The sequence below is a fragment of the Ovis aries genome, chromosome 2, assembly GCF_016772045.2.
Source record: "Ovis aries strain OAR_USU_Benz2616 breed Rambouillet chromosome 2, ARS-UI_Ramb_v3.0, whole genome shotgun sequence".
NCBI classification, from domain to species: domain Eukaryota; kingdom Metazoa; phylum Chordata; class Mammalia; order Artiodactyla; family Bovidae; genus Ovis; species Ovis aries.
This window is the reverse complement of record NC_056055.1, coordinates 151,242,890-151,255,791: the sequence shown is the minus strand read 5'-3', so window position 1 is coordinate 151,255,791 and position 12,902 is coordinate 151,242,890. Positions and strand designations below refer to the sequence as shown.

The 12,902-nt window shown below is 38.2% G+C and overlaps 1 protein-coding gene across 26 annotated transcripts in view; it reads left to right on the top strand.

Moving 5' to 3' along the window:
• PKP4 (plakophilin 4) overlaps positions 1-12,902 on the top strand; it is a 259,580-nt gene that overhangs the window by 579 nt on the left and 246,099 nt on the right. For 5 of the 26 annotated variants that reach the window (XM_060409899.1, XM_060409891.1, XM_060409890.1 and 2 more), the window contains exon 2: positions 50-868. The exons of 17 other annotated variants lie outside the window; for them this stretch is intronic. The gene's annotated coding sequence lies outside the window, so the exon portion shown is untranslated. Of the gene's footprint in view, positions 1-49; positions 7,490-12,902 lie in introns of those variants that run through there. 4 more of the 26 variants (XM_060409892.1, XM_060409885.1, XM_060409886.1 and 1 more) reach the window with 3 other exon arrangements.

The following is a 12,902-nucleotide window of genomic DNA, read 5'->3' as shown; positions in this document are numbered from 1 at the left end:
ATTTGCTTTTCCCGGTGATTACTCTTCCCCTGGTCTCCCCTACACGCAGCGCACGACCCCACCCCGCATTGGCCTTTTTGGATCTAGGGCCCGCAGCCCCAAACTTGAGCGCCACGCCGAGCCCTCCTGGACGTCTGCCGGGAGGCTTCCCCTCTCCTGCCCCCCTGGTACGCCGCCTCGCGCCCCCAACACCCCTGGGCGCCCGTCTTCGCGAACCCCCAGGGCGGCCCGTCCTTCTCTCCAGCCCCAACTCCTGCACCTTGCCCCGCCCCCCCCCTCCCACGTCCCTTCTGCCAGTGCTGTCTTGCGTTTGCCCGGAGTCCCGCGCTTCTAGCTGGTCCTGCCCACCCACCCTGTCCAGTGCGCCCCTCTCTCCTCGCCGCGTATGCTCACGCTCCACCCCTCCCGGTTCTCTAGCCGCAAGCTTCCCCGGCTGCCCTCTTGCGCGGCCGCTTCCTTCTCTCCCTGCCAGGAGTTGAAGAGGAGCTGCGGCACCCCCAGGCGGATAGAGTGTCCCTGCCCGCCGCTGGCGCTGCCCACCCTTCTCTCTTTCCCCCTCTACCCGGGAAGCGAGGGGCTGAGCGGTTGGGCCGAAATTTGGCTGCGTTGTTGGCTGAGTGCGACAAACAGCGAGAGCGGGCAGTAGAGGCGCCGCGGCGGCCGTGGCCGCGCGGGGCGCAGCAGTAAGCAGGTGTGTGTGTCCGGGGGGGACGCGCACCGCGGGCTCTTCGGCTGGCGACAGACTGTGCAGGAATGCGAGGAATGCACCGGGAGCATAGTCCACGCGGCCCGCCGCGGCAGAACTAGAGCCTTCCCCAGCCCAGCTCTCGCTGAGCAGTCAGAGGTCACCGGAGCATCTTCGGAGCTGGTGAGCCTCTCTCCACTCCTCTCCTCCCCTGGCTTTTCTCCATGCGGCAGAGGGCGGCGGAGGGGAAGCGCGGCAGTTCTGTCGGGCTTCAGCTAGTCTTTTCGTCTGGGATTTTGCTGCATTGGTCTCCAGGACCGTGAATTTCGTGCCGGTGGCGGTATAGCCAAGGTTATTGATAATTGCACAAGGTTCTTGGCAACTTTGGTTTACAAGGTTTAAATAGTGCCTGGATTTTACGAGGTTTTTTTTTTTTTTTTTTTTTTGATCTGCAGGAAAGGGTGCCTAAGGTTCTTTGAGTAATGAGCTTGCAGCCAACGTATTTTGGCTCTATCAAAAAAATGTCTGTTAATGCTCATGGACGGGGATGTTCTTCAGGAGATAACTTGAATGCATCACTTTACTGTCATAAAAATTGTATTTTTTTTCTCGAAAATTGTAATTATTTTCTCGCATACTGGGCTGTGTTTAGACCTCTTACAATCCATAATGAATAGAAACAGAGAAGCAGTGTTTGGTCAGCGATGGGACAGATAGGACTGTCTGGTACAGTTAAATTCGGGGCGTGTCGGTTACCATTGGAAGTAATGGGGTACTACAGATGATGTACATTTCAAGATGTAATTTATTAGTTGAGGTCGCAGTTCTTTCTCTATTTTTGGCACCGAGTTTGAACGTAAAATAAAAATACAGGTCTATGACTTTTAAAGAATGGTGGTTATTTATGTGTAAAATCCAAAATGATTAATTAGTATATAGTTTTGGTCAAAATTTATTTTCCTTAATGCAAAAAGCAAATTTTTGACAGAAGTTGCTTTGCTAGAACAGGACTTAGATTGTGTTATTTTAAAAGGTAAAGTAGAAGACCACTTCTCTTTTTGAATGTAGTGTATTGCTGTAGAAAGTATTTAATTTCCTTTCTCGTACCAGTGATACAGTTACAAAAAATGGTAGCATTCTCTCATTCTCATCAACATGAGAACAGTTGATGTCCAAAATAAGTATTTCTGGATTTGGAAAAGTATACTATGTGTGCTTTTATTTGACACAGTTTGCTTTGGAGGTTGAATTTACTATAAGCCTCTCCATGCTTGGCTATTTTGTATCAGATTCAGGAACATAGTTGATTGTCCAGCTGTCTACTAACGCCTTCTGTGTAGGGATCAAGGGCATTGAAAAGTATAAAATGAGAGCCTTTCATTTGGTTAAGAACCCGTGGGGAAAGGAAACAGAGAAAAGAAAAAAACTTTGTGATGGATAAAGTTGTGTCTTTTGGCTGCTACATTGTTTTCCAGGTATGTTCATAGTAAGTGTGCCTTCTAGTTTAGAGGGTTGGCTCTAAATTAGAATTAATAACACCATGTTGGATATCCAGAAGTGTTTGGAGATGTGAACAGGAAACTTATTATGTAACACACTCCTCACAGCAGAGTTTAACACGTGCATATTTGATGTGATATGAATATTAGAAAGTGAAAGCACATTTAGTTTCTCTACTGCATTAGAAATTGAAATAGCCCATTCAGGCATATAGAAAATGTTTATATACCTTGATATATATGATTGGCTGTACAAATAGTTTTACATGCTTCAAGGTAGGCTTTCAGTTAGAATTATCGTCTATGTGTTACTGATATTTGAAGAGAAGAAGTTTTAAAATTGGTTATCGTTCACAATAAAATAAACTATTTCAATCATTCCCTCCCCAACTCCCAATATTATATAAGAGAAAGTGCTGTATTTCATGTCTTATATGTTATATAGACAATTCTAAATTGGGGGACAAATGTTCAGTTATCTTAATTCTTACCCATGTTGTTTTTGGAAGGAAATAGAGGACCAAGGTAGTGATGGAAAGCACATGTACGAGAAGGTAAGCAGAAAGTAGGAGCAGCTGGCATTCATCCAGGAGGGGGGAGAAAGGCTACTGCTGCATTTACAAGCTGAATAAACTAATTCTATCAGTGGTTCTGACATCATTTGAATTTCAGGAAATTACTACCAAACTCAATTCAACAGGAACTTTAGCAATTTTATAACCTTGAGTATTTGGATTGTCTATATTAAGTCAGAGTTACAATTTTCTTTCCTTTCTATACAAATTGGGAAAGGGATTTCAGTTTAAAGCTCTTAAATTTGCTTAATTGTTAAAAATCCAATTATTGTCAGTTTTCAAACTGAGATATTTCCTTGTTGTTGACCAGGGGTTGATTTAAATAGAGAATTTCCATACCCTGGATGGTGCCAACCAGTTACATCTAGTGCTTCACCTTACAGCTTTGAAATATTAAGGTATTTTGAGATTGCTCCATGAGCTTTTTTTTTTATTTTTAGTCAAGAGGGATGTCCCTAATTTGCTTCATTCTAAAGTGGATATTATTGCTTCCTTTTTAAGTGAAAGATAAAGTAGAGGTTATTCAAGGGTTCTTGGAATTGTATGTCACTTTGGGAAGTTACCTTCACACCTTCAGTGTACTGGGAGATAATTACTTCCTCAATGTGTTAAATGGTTTTGTAGTGCCTTTCCTGCAATGAAGAGGGGAAAAAAATCTAATTCATAACACCAATGAACTGGATATGTTGGCAGTATCCAGTAACTATTTCATGCCCAATCTGTAACTACAAATAGCTGCAAACAGAGAGATAAGACAGACAGACAAAGTAAACTTTAAGTATACCTGGGTATAAGACTTGGGATACTGCCAATAAGTGATTATAACAGTTAGCAAATCAGTTTGATGCCCAGCAATGGAAAATAACAAGTTTCTCTTAGGGTAGGGGGATCAGGCCTTGAGTCACAAACAGCAGTGATTCATGTGCTTGCTGGTTGCAGTTGAGAAGTTGTATGTATGTCATTCAAAAGTTGCGCCCTCTGTCACTTCAGTAATTCAGTGGAATTGTGTTCATCTTTTGAAGGCTATGTTGCGAAAACTAAATTGGGGACATTCCATGATGGTGCTCTTTGTTTAAATTTAGAAGGCTACAGACATTCCATTTGTCATTGGTCTGAGGTTTTTTTTTTTTTTTAATATAATTTAGATTTACTTTTATTTGATATACCAGTAAGTGTTGGCTATACTGCTAATCATTTCATTATTCATAGTCTTAATAATATTATAGTTTATTATGACTCATATATAGTGATATAGTGATTCATTGCAAGTGATAAAATATCATTAGAAATTATACTAAATCTTTAATACTGTAAAATATATAAATTAAAATATGGAAGTATTTGAATTATTTTAAGTCATGTCATGGTAAGCATTTTTCATGAAGTGAATAATGCCTGAGGATTGGTTAGATGCCATTCTCTGAAGGACAGTATATCATATAGCCCTCACAGAGTCCAGAACTCACAAATTAAGTGTGGAGAGGGAAAGGATCAGAGGAATCAGTAACCCTTTTTTTATCAACAAGCAAGGCATGTTTAACTTCTATAATTGTTGCTTTATTCAATATGAGTTTAGTGAGTTACAGATATACAAGGATGTTTATTCTGCTCTTCCCTAATCTGCCTCCCTGTCCTTTCTCCCCACAACACACATACCACCACCACCACCAATGCATCTGCCTTCTTGGAGAGCCAGAAAAAGCCCCCTTTCAAGAGCTACTTATATAGAATGTAGAAATTGGCGCCTAGTGTTGTAGGTTGCATTTAGAGCAGATATGCATTTTTGTCATAAAAATGATATTATATGTGAATACAAAAGGTAAAATGGGAGGTTGAAGGTGGACTATCAGCATACTGTGCAGGCTTTGGGGGCTGGCCTAGAACTTTGAATACAGTGTTTTATGGGCACGCACAGCCCATTACAAATAGACTTTTAAAACACTGGATAGGTGGTATCTGAAATTCTGGTCCACTATAAGCTCTCTCTTTAATTGCAAACATGAAAAGGAGGTGAAGAGCAAACATGAAAAGGAGGTGAAAAGCAAACATGAAAAGGAGGTGAAAAGCAAACATGAAAGTGAAAAGCACCCTAAGCTAGGAATTAGAAGATCTGCCATTAAACCATATAACCTTGACAAACCATTTAGTATTTGGCTTACAGCTTCCTACTTTTAAAGGTACAGGGTTTGGATTGCATTGATCTAAGATATATTTCAACTCAAGGTTCCCAGAGTTCTCAGGGCTTTTTGGTTTGTTTTTTAAGAAAACAAAATGGTTTCAGAAGCATTCCTGTATATAATCAGTCCTGTTTTCCCTTCTATCCCAAATCATAACAACAGGAGATTTGGATTCTCTTTTGAGACTCTTGATTCTCCTTTGTGTTCATCTTAAATAACTTTGTTTTCTTTAACAGTTTAATTTTGGAAAGTGAGGTGGAAGGGAATAGACCATATAATGTTTTTAAGGTACCTATTTACCCCTACTTTAGTTCAAGGTGAACCAATGTAGTTTAGGCCAGGGAAAGGCTTTGGGATTTCACCCACACACTGAGTAAAAGCCCTTGAAAAGTATCCTTATAAGGCAGTGAGGTATCGTAATTAGCAGCCAGAGGGTCATAGTTCAATTCTGGCTCTTCTGTTTGCAAGGTGTCTAACTTGGTAAATTATCTAACCTCTCTGGATCTTGTTCTGCTCATCTGTAAAACAGAATGACAAAACTGTCCACCTCATATGGTTGTTTAGAGGACTGAATGGGCTAATATATGTCGAGCACTTAAAACAAGGCCTGGCTTAGGGCCGGCTTTAATACATCAACATTTTTATTCTTATGTTGTGATACTTAATGATGCTTTCTGTAGCATCTGCTATGTCCCAGGCAAATTATTGGCTTGTTTTCTGTGATCTTAGTCAATATGACTATGGATCTGAATAGGATATTTCAGGAAAGAAAACTACCAAACAAAAAATATTGTGAACTGGATGGTTTGCAAGAGATTGCCTTTAAAGAAGAGAATTGATCAAAATCAGTCAACCAAGGGTATTTTTAAAACAGGGAAGTTGTACACATCTGAGTCTTTTTTGCTGTCTTGCATACAGGGTCGTCATTGCCATCTTTCTAAATTCCATATATATGTGTTAGTATACTGTATTGGTGTTTTTCTTTCTGGCTTATAACGGACTTTTGGACTCAGAGGGAGAGGGAGAGGGTGGGATGATTTGGGAGCATGGCATTCTAACATGTATACTATCATGTAAGAATCAAATCGCCAGTCTATGTCTGACGCAGGATACAGCATGCTTGGGGCTGGTGCATGGGGATGACCCAGAGAGATGTTATGGGGAGGGAGGTGGGAGGGGGGTTCACGTTTGGGAACGCATGTAAGAATTAAAGATTTTAAAATTTAAAAAAAAATGAATAAATAAAGTAAAGGAATAAAAAAAAAAAAAGAACCAATGAGTCAGACTGGCAAAAAATAGGTCAAATTAAATAGTGATTCATAAAAGTTGAATACTTTTTTATTGAAGTATAGTTGATTTAGAATGTTTTGTTACTTTCTGGTGTACAGCAGAACAAAGTGATTCAGTTAAATCATATATATATAATATTTATGCTTATTTTGTATTCTTTTCTATTATGGTTTATTACAGGCTACTAAATATAAAAAAATAAAAATAAAAAGTAGACATTAAAAAAAAAATAAAATAAAACAGGGAAGTTGAACCTTCCTCAGGCATGCAGTACTTGAGGCATGTAGACACCACTAACCATCATGTGTAGGAGGTTTGGGTAAACAGCTTAATAAACTGTTATGTTTAGAAGGTAAAAACTGATAGTATTATGCTCTTGAAAATGTAAAGCATACCTTTTAAATGTGTATACTACTATGGTATTTGTAATTCTAACTGTGGTCATTATGTACAGCGTCTTTGCTAGTCAACGTATGAAGAAAATGCTTGTGTAATCTTCTATGAACTGAAATGCACCTTGTAAATAAACTCTTTTCTGCCTTTTCTGTCTGAACCTCACACTTGAAATTGGCAGGAAACTACAAAAGCAAGAAAGACTAGAAGAAAAGTTTGGAAGATACTTGATGTAAACCAACAGACAGTAATTTAATAAAGAGTCTCTAGTCCTAGACCTGGCCATGTTACTAAGCTGGTATGTGTCCCATGAGCAAGTCATTTAACTCCTCTGGGCTCTGGTTTTCTCATCTTATAAAATGAAGATGTTGGACCAGATGCAAGCATTCTCATTCTGTTGCATTTTTTTGCTTGGCAAGAATACTGTCTTTTCGAGAATTTATTATAATTTACCCTCTGGGGTAAGGGGAGAAGACTGAAGTTATATATCTGAAATGCTCAACTCCTAAAAATATAAATGTCACAGCCAGACAAACATTTGTCCCCGTAATGGCTGAGTTAGTGGCTACCTTCTTGGACTCATTTGTTAACAAACAGCCAGTCTACTGTACACATTTGACGCTTAACCTCTTGTTGAGACTAAATTTTCTGGAAGCCGGATAGAAACAGAAGAGAATTTAAGTGGTGGTTAGATGGAATTGGTCTTGTTAAAATGATAAAGACTCACTTATCATTTGTTTTGGTCTTATTTATCCTCAGAGGTTTGATTTGTCCTCAAAGAAATTAAACAACTGAGAGTTGTTCCTCTGGAGAAACTGTTGCTTTTCCATGAATGAAGCTCATTCATCTACCTCTCATCATAGAATATAGGTACTTTCATTTAATTGTGATTTTTTAGCACATAACCAACCAGTGTTTAGAAGTTGTAGTGTAGTTCAACAGGATGATATTTTACTTAAATTTATGCTCTGGGATATGTGTTGTTTTTGTAAAGAGCAATTAAAAAATCAAGTGAAGAGATTTTGATATGAATCCTGCTGTCTCCCACAAAGGCGGGAAATTTCTATAGAACTTACATATGTATACACTCATATACAGTTGTTTAAAAATTTTCTGAGATTGGCTTTTTTCCTTTGCTAATACAATAAGTACATTATTTTCAAAAAGAATCAATTATATTGCTAATAACGCAATATTGATTGAATTCTCATTGTGATCAAAGTACATACTTGAACCCACTCGTGAGTTTCTATACCTTCAAGAGAATTATAAACACTCAATGTGTAAACTAGTAATAACCACTTTGCAGTGAAGTTCATCATTTTGTCTGATACTTTGCATCTTCGATTGAATGGGAAATGGGCTAAACTATTGAGAAGTTACTTATTGTCCTGAGTACCACCAGAAGTCCATGTGAGGGGACTGACTACAAGCAGCAGTTCAGGTATTTGCCGAAGGTCTACTGTGTGTGACGAGCCATGTTCTGTGTTATATACCTCTTATTTTAAAAAGATACATGATTCATTTTGGTTCCAATTCAGTTAAGATTTATCTGTCCCCTGCCCTGTATCGGACTCAGTGCTAGATCTCATGGCCAAAAAGTGATTTTTCCTGGGGAGTTTTGTCATCTGTGTTGGATTCAGTATTCAGAGTCTGCATCTTTGAGGAAGCAGTGGTTAATTTCACAATCTAGTTGGGAAAGATAAGACATAATGAACTGGAAAAAATTGTCCTAGAAAACTTTGGTATATAAATAAACATGCAAAATTGTTCTGTAAGCATTAAGGATGAGCTGTAAAATGACTTTGTATTAACTAGGTTTTAGCTAAACCTACTTTTTAGGTGTGTGTTATGTGATACATTACCAGAGTCTAGATAGACAGCTGCATTAAGCACTATCAGTGGCTTTCTTTGGAAAAAAACTTGCATTTGAAAAAATGCTCCCTACCAATAATAAAATAGTGATTTCAGAAAAGATTTTAATCAATGAAAATTCATTATATATGAAGAAATATAATTTATGCTTGAAGAACAACCATTTTAGGTAAGTTCTTCATATTGCATTACTTTGGTTTATTGTGGGTTTTTTTAAATTCTTTAGGCAGTTTGTGTGCCTTTATAAGTCCAAACTTATTATCTGTTATTGAAAATACTCCCTTTTGTTATGAATAACTAGCAGAATGTTTTGAAAATCTCTTGTGACATCTGCTAGAATAAATGGTCTCATTGAATCATACCTTGAATCTCAGACTGATGCAGTGATGGGAATTCCCCACTTATTGTCAATTTGTCAATGACTGAATAAGCAGAAAAGTCAGTTTTTTAAAAAGCACCACAAAAGGAATCGGAAAACGCAATTGGACTTTCACAAGAACTATTATTTTGAGACCTGCAGTAAGCAACTCAATTGTTAACTGTCTAACTCAGACTGTCCATACAGGAAAAATATGTCAGTTTGATATCTCTGGATAGTGTATTGGCAGGTATCAATCTTCCAAAATATTCTCTATGAGTTACTTCATCAGAACTCTGAATACACTTTTCCATAGAAGCAACACTGAAGAATATCAGTTCCAAGTTCCTTTGGTTCTTCTGCTTCCCTGAGCTGCTTGAGGGCAGAGACTCTGTGTTTTTGCATGAATTAATCTTGACTTCCAATCTTTCTAGATATCTCAATAGAATTAATGGGTTTTTAATTCCAGCCTTGGCATACCCTCACCTACTACTCTTGAATAAATCTGTTAGCAGCCCTCTTTACTTTGGCCACCTGATGCGAAGAGATGACTCATTTGAAAAGACCATGATGCTGGGAAAGATTGAGGGCAGGAGGAGAAGGGGACGACAGAGGATGAGATGGTTGGATGGCATCATCGACTCAATGGACATGGGTTTGGGTGAACTCTGGGAGTTGGTGATGGACAGGGAGGCCTGGTGTGCTGGGGTTCATAGGGTCGCAAAGAGTCGGACATGACTGAGTGACTGAACTGAACTTACTTTTGTTTACTACTTTTATGAAATTGATTTGGTCTTAGATGCTCAAAACTATTTATTGTTCATGTTTCAATGGAAAAATGCATTCTGCTTTATCTAAACAATTACCATTATAATGCAACTTGCTAGATAAATAATTCTTTATATCAAATTACTTGCTAAAAACATTAGAAACTTTTAAACAGACTGGTTCATCTTCATTATTGCATGGTTTATAACTGTGGTGAGATGAGTTTATGTACTATACTACTCTCCTTCTCAGGTCATTAATATGTAGCTACAGAGCACCAACTCCAGCTTGGCCCGGCTTTGGCTGTATGATGTTGAGCAAACTTTCTATGTCCTTGCCTTTTGTGAATTAGTAATATCTTTTGTATATTCAGTTGATGAATTGAAGTAAAAAAGAAAAGTAGATGCATTTCTAAGCACATGGAGTCTTTCAAAGGAAAAAGTTACTAAAATAATACAAGTATAATTAAAATTGTAAAATTAAATACACATTAATAATCAGGAAAAAACAAAACAAAACAGGGAATTTCACAGCTTGTTGTGACCTAGTGGGTATAGCAAATCTTTATTTGGTTTTGACAGTGTAATTAGAAATACTCTTAAACATTTTGGTGGTTCCTTCCCTAACCTCAAGTAATCACTGTGATAAATTTGAATAAGTTATAATTTAAAACTTAAATGTTTAATTGTGATATGATTATGAACTCACAGGCACTTATAAGGAACAATACACACATCCTGTGTACCCATTGCACATTTCCCCTAATGGTAACATCTTGCAGAGCTATAGTGCAGTATTACATGCTGTATCTTGACATCAGTGCAGTCAAGATAGAGAACATTTCCATCACTCCCAGGGACTGTTATGTGGCCCTTTTGAAATCACACTTCCACTTCTCTCCCACCTCATCCCCTCCTTAATTCCTAGGAACCACTAATTGTCCTCTTTCTATATATTATAGAAATATATTAGTTGTGTAATTTCAATAATTGCATCATTTTAAGAATATTACATAAATGAAATCATGCAGCATGTACCTTGAGAGTTTTTTGTTTCTACTCAGCGTAATATTTTAGAAATTCAAGCAGGTTGTTAACACGTATCAGTGTTCTCTCCTGTTCTGTTGCTGTGTAGTATTCTATAATAAGAATGTACTAGAGTTTAGCCACTCACACTTTGAAGGACATCTGAATGTATTTTTTAATTTACAGAGCTGCTAGAACTATCTGTACAGGTTTTCATGTTTTCATAAGTTTATATTTCTCTGGGAGAGATGTCCAGGAATGCAATTACCGGGTTAAATTATAATTTTTAAAGCTTCCTTTCTACAATTATACACTGAGTTACATGTGACCTCAGTAATTTAAAAGTTAGATTTATAGCTTTGGTAAATTACAAAAACTTGTCTGTGAAGTCAAGTCTTTCATCTTTCCCCCCACCCCCAAATACTGCCTTCTATGAGTTTACCTTGTTTTTAGCAAAGCCTCATCATTGATTTTATTTTATTATTTTACTGAAGTATAGTTGATGGACAGTGTTATGTAAGTTACAGATGTACAGTGTATTTGTTGTTTAGCTGCCCAGTTGTGTCCAACTCTTTGCAACCCTATGGACTGCAGCATGCCAGGCCTCCCTGTCCCTCACCATCTCCCGGAGTTTGCCCAAGTTCACGTCCGTTTCATCAGTGATGCCATCCAGCTATCTCATTCTTGGACGCCCTCTTCTTCTGCCCTCAATCTTTCCCACCATCATAGACTTTTCCAGTGAGTTGGCTCTTCGTATCAGGTGACCAAAATTCAGCTTCAGTGTCAGTCCTTCCAAGAATATTCAGGATTGATTTTTTTTTTAAGATTGACTGGTTTGATCTCCTTGTTGTCCAAGGGAGTCTCAGCGCCACAGTTCCAAGGCATCAGTTCTTCGGTGCTCTGCCTTCTTTACAGTCCAGCTCTGATAACCATGTGTGACCACTGGGAAGACCATAGCCTTGACTGTATGGACCTTTGTTGACAGAGTAATGTATCTGCTTTTCAACACACGGTCTAGGTTTGTCATAGCTTCCCTGCCAGGAAGCAGTCATCTTCTGATTTCATGGCAGCAGTCACCATCTGCAGTGATTTTAGAACCCAAGAAGAGGAAATCTGTCATTGCTCCCACTTTCCCCCCACTGTTTGCCATGAAGTAAAGGGGCCATATGCCATGATCTTAGTTTTTTTTAATATTGATTTTTGAGCCAGTTTTTTCACTCTCTTCCTTCACTCTCATCAAGAGGTGCTTTAGTTCCTCTTCACTTTCTGCCGATAGAGTGGTATCATCTGCATGTCTGACGCTGTTGATGTTTCCCCCGCCTATCTTAATTTCAGCTTATAACTCATCTAGCCTAGCATTTCTCATGATGTGCTCAGTATATAAGTTAAATAAACAGGGTGACAACAGACAGCCCTGTCGTACTCCTTTCTCAATCCTGAACCAATCAGCTGTTCCATACAGGGTTCTAACTGTTGCTTCTTGACCTACATACAGGTATTATGTGGTACGGTATATAGTGATTCATAATTTTTAAAGGTTATACTCCATTTTCACTTATTATAAAATATTGGCTACATTCCCTGAGTTGTATGGCACATCTTTGTAACTTACACCTAATAGTTTGTACCTCAAAATCCCCTACCTTTATTTATTTCCTCCCCTCTTCCCTTTCCCTATTGGATATGAAGAATGAGAACGGATTTGTTCTCTAGGTCTGTGAGTCTGCTTCTTTTCATATCCACTAGTTTGTCGTATTTCTTAGACTCCATGTGTACGTGATATCGTACAGTATGTGTCTTTCTCTGGCTTGTTTCACTTAGCATAATGCCCTCTGAGTCCATCCATGTTTCTGCAAATGGCGGTATTTCATTTTTCATGGCTGTGTAGTAGTCCATTGGATATATATACCACATTTTTGTTATCTATTCGTCTGTTGATGGGCACTTAGATTTCTTCCATGTCTTGGCAGTTGTAAATAATGCTGTAAACATTAGCCTTATCGTTGATTTAAAATTGAATTCATAAAGTTACTCTGTAGCTTAACCTCAGGGTTTGTTTTTTTGTTATATTTTGTTTTGTTTTAGATAGCAAATATATTTAATTTCCAATTACAATACTGTATTTCAAAATGTATTTGTTAATATAAGTTCTTTCAAAATTTCACCTATATTTGATGTAAGCAATTGTAGGTAACATTCTTGCAAAACAAAAGTTTATTGTGTATCATCCTAACAGGCCAACTAGGAATTTAAAAAG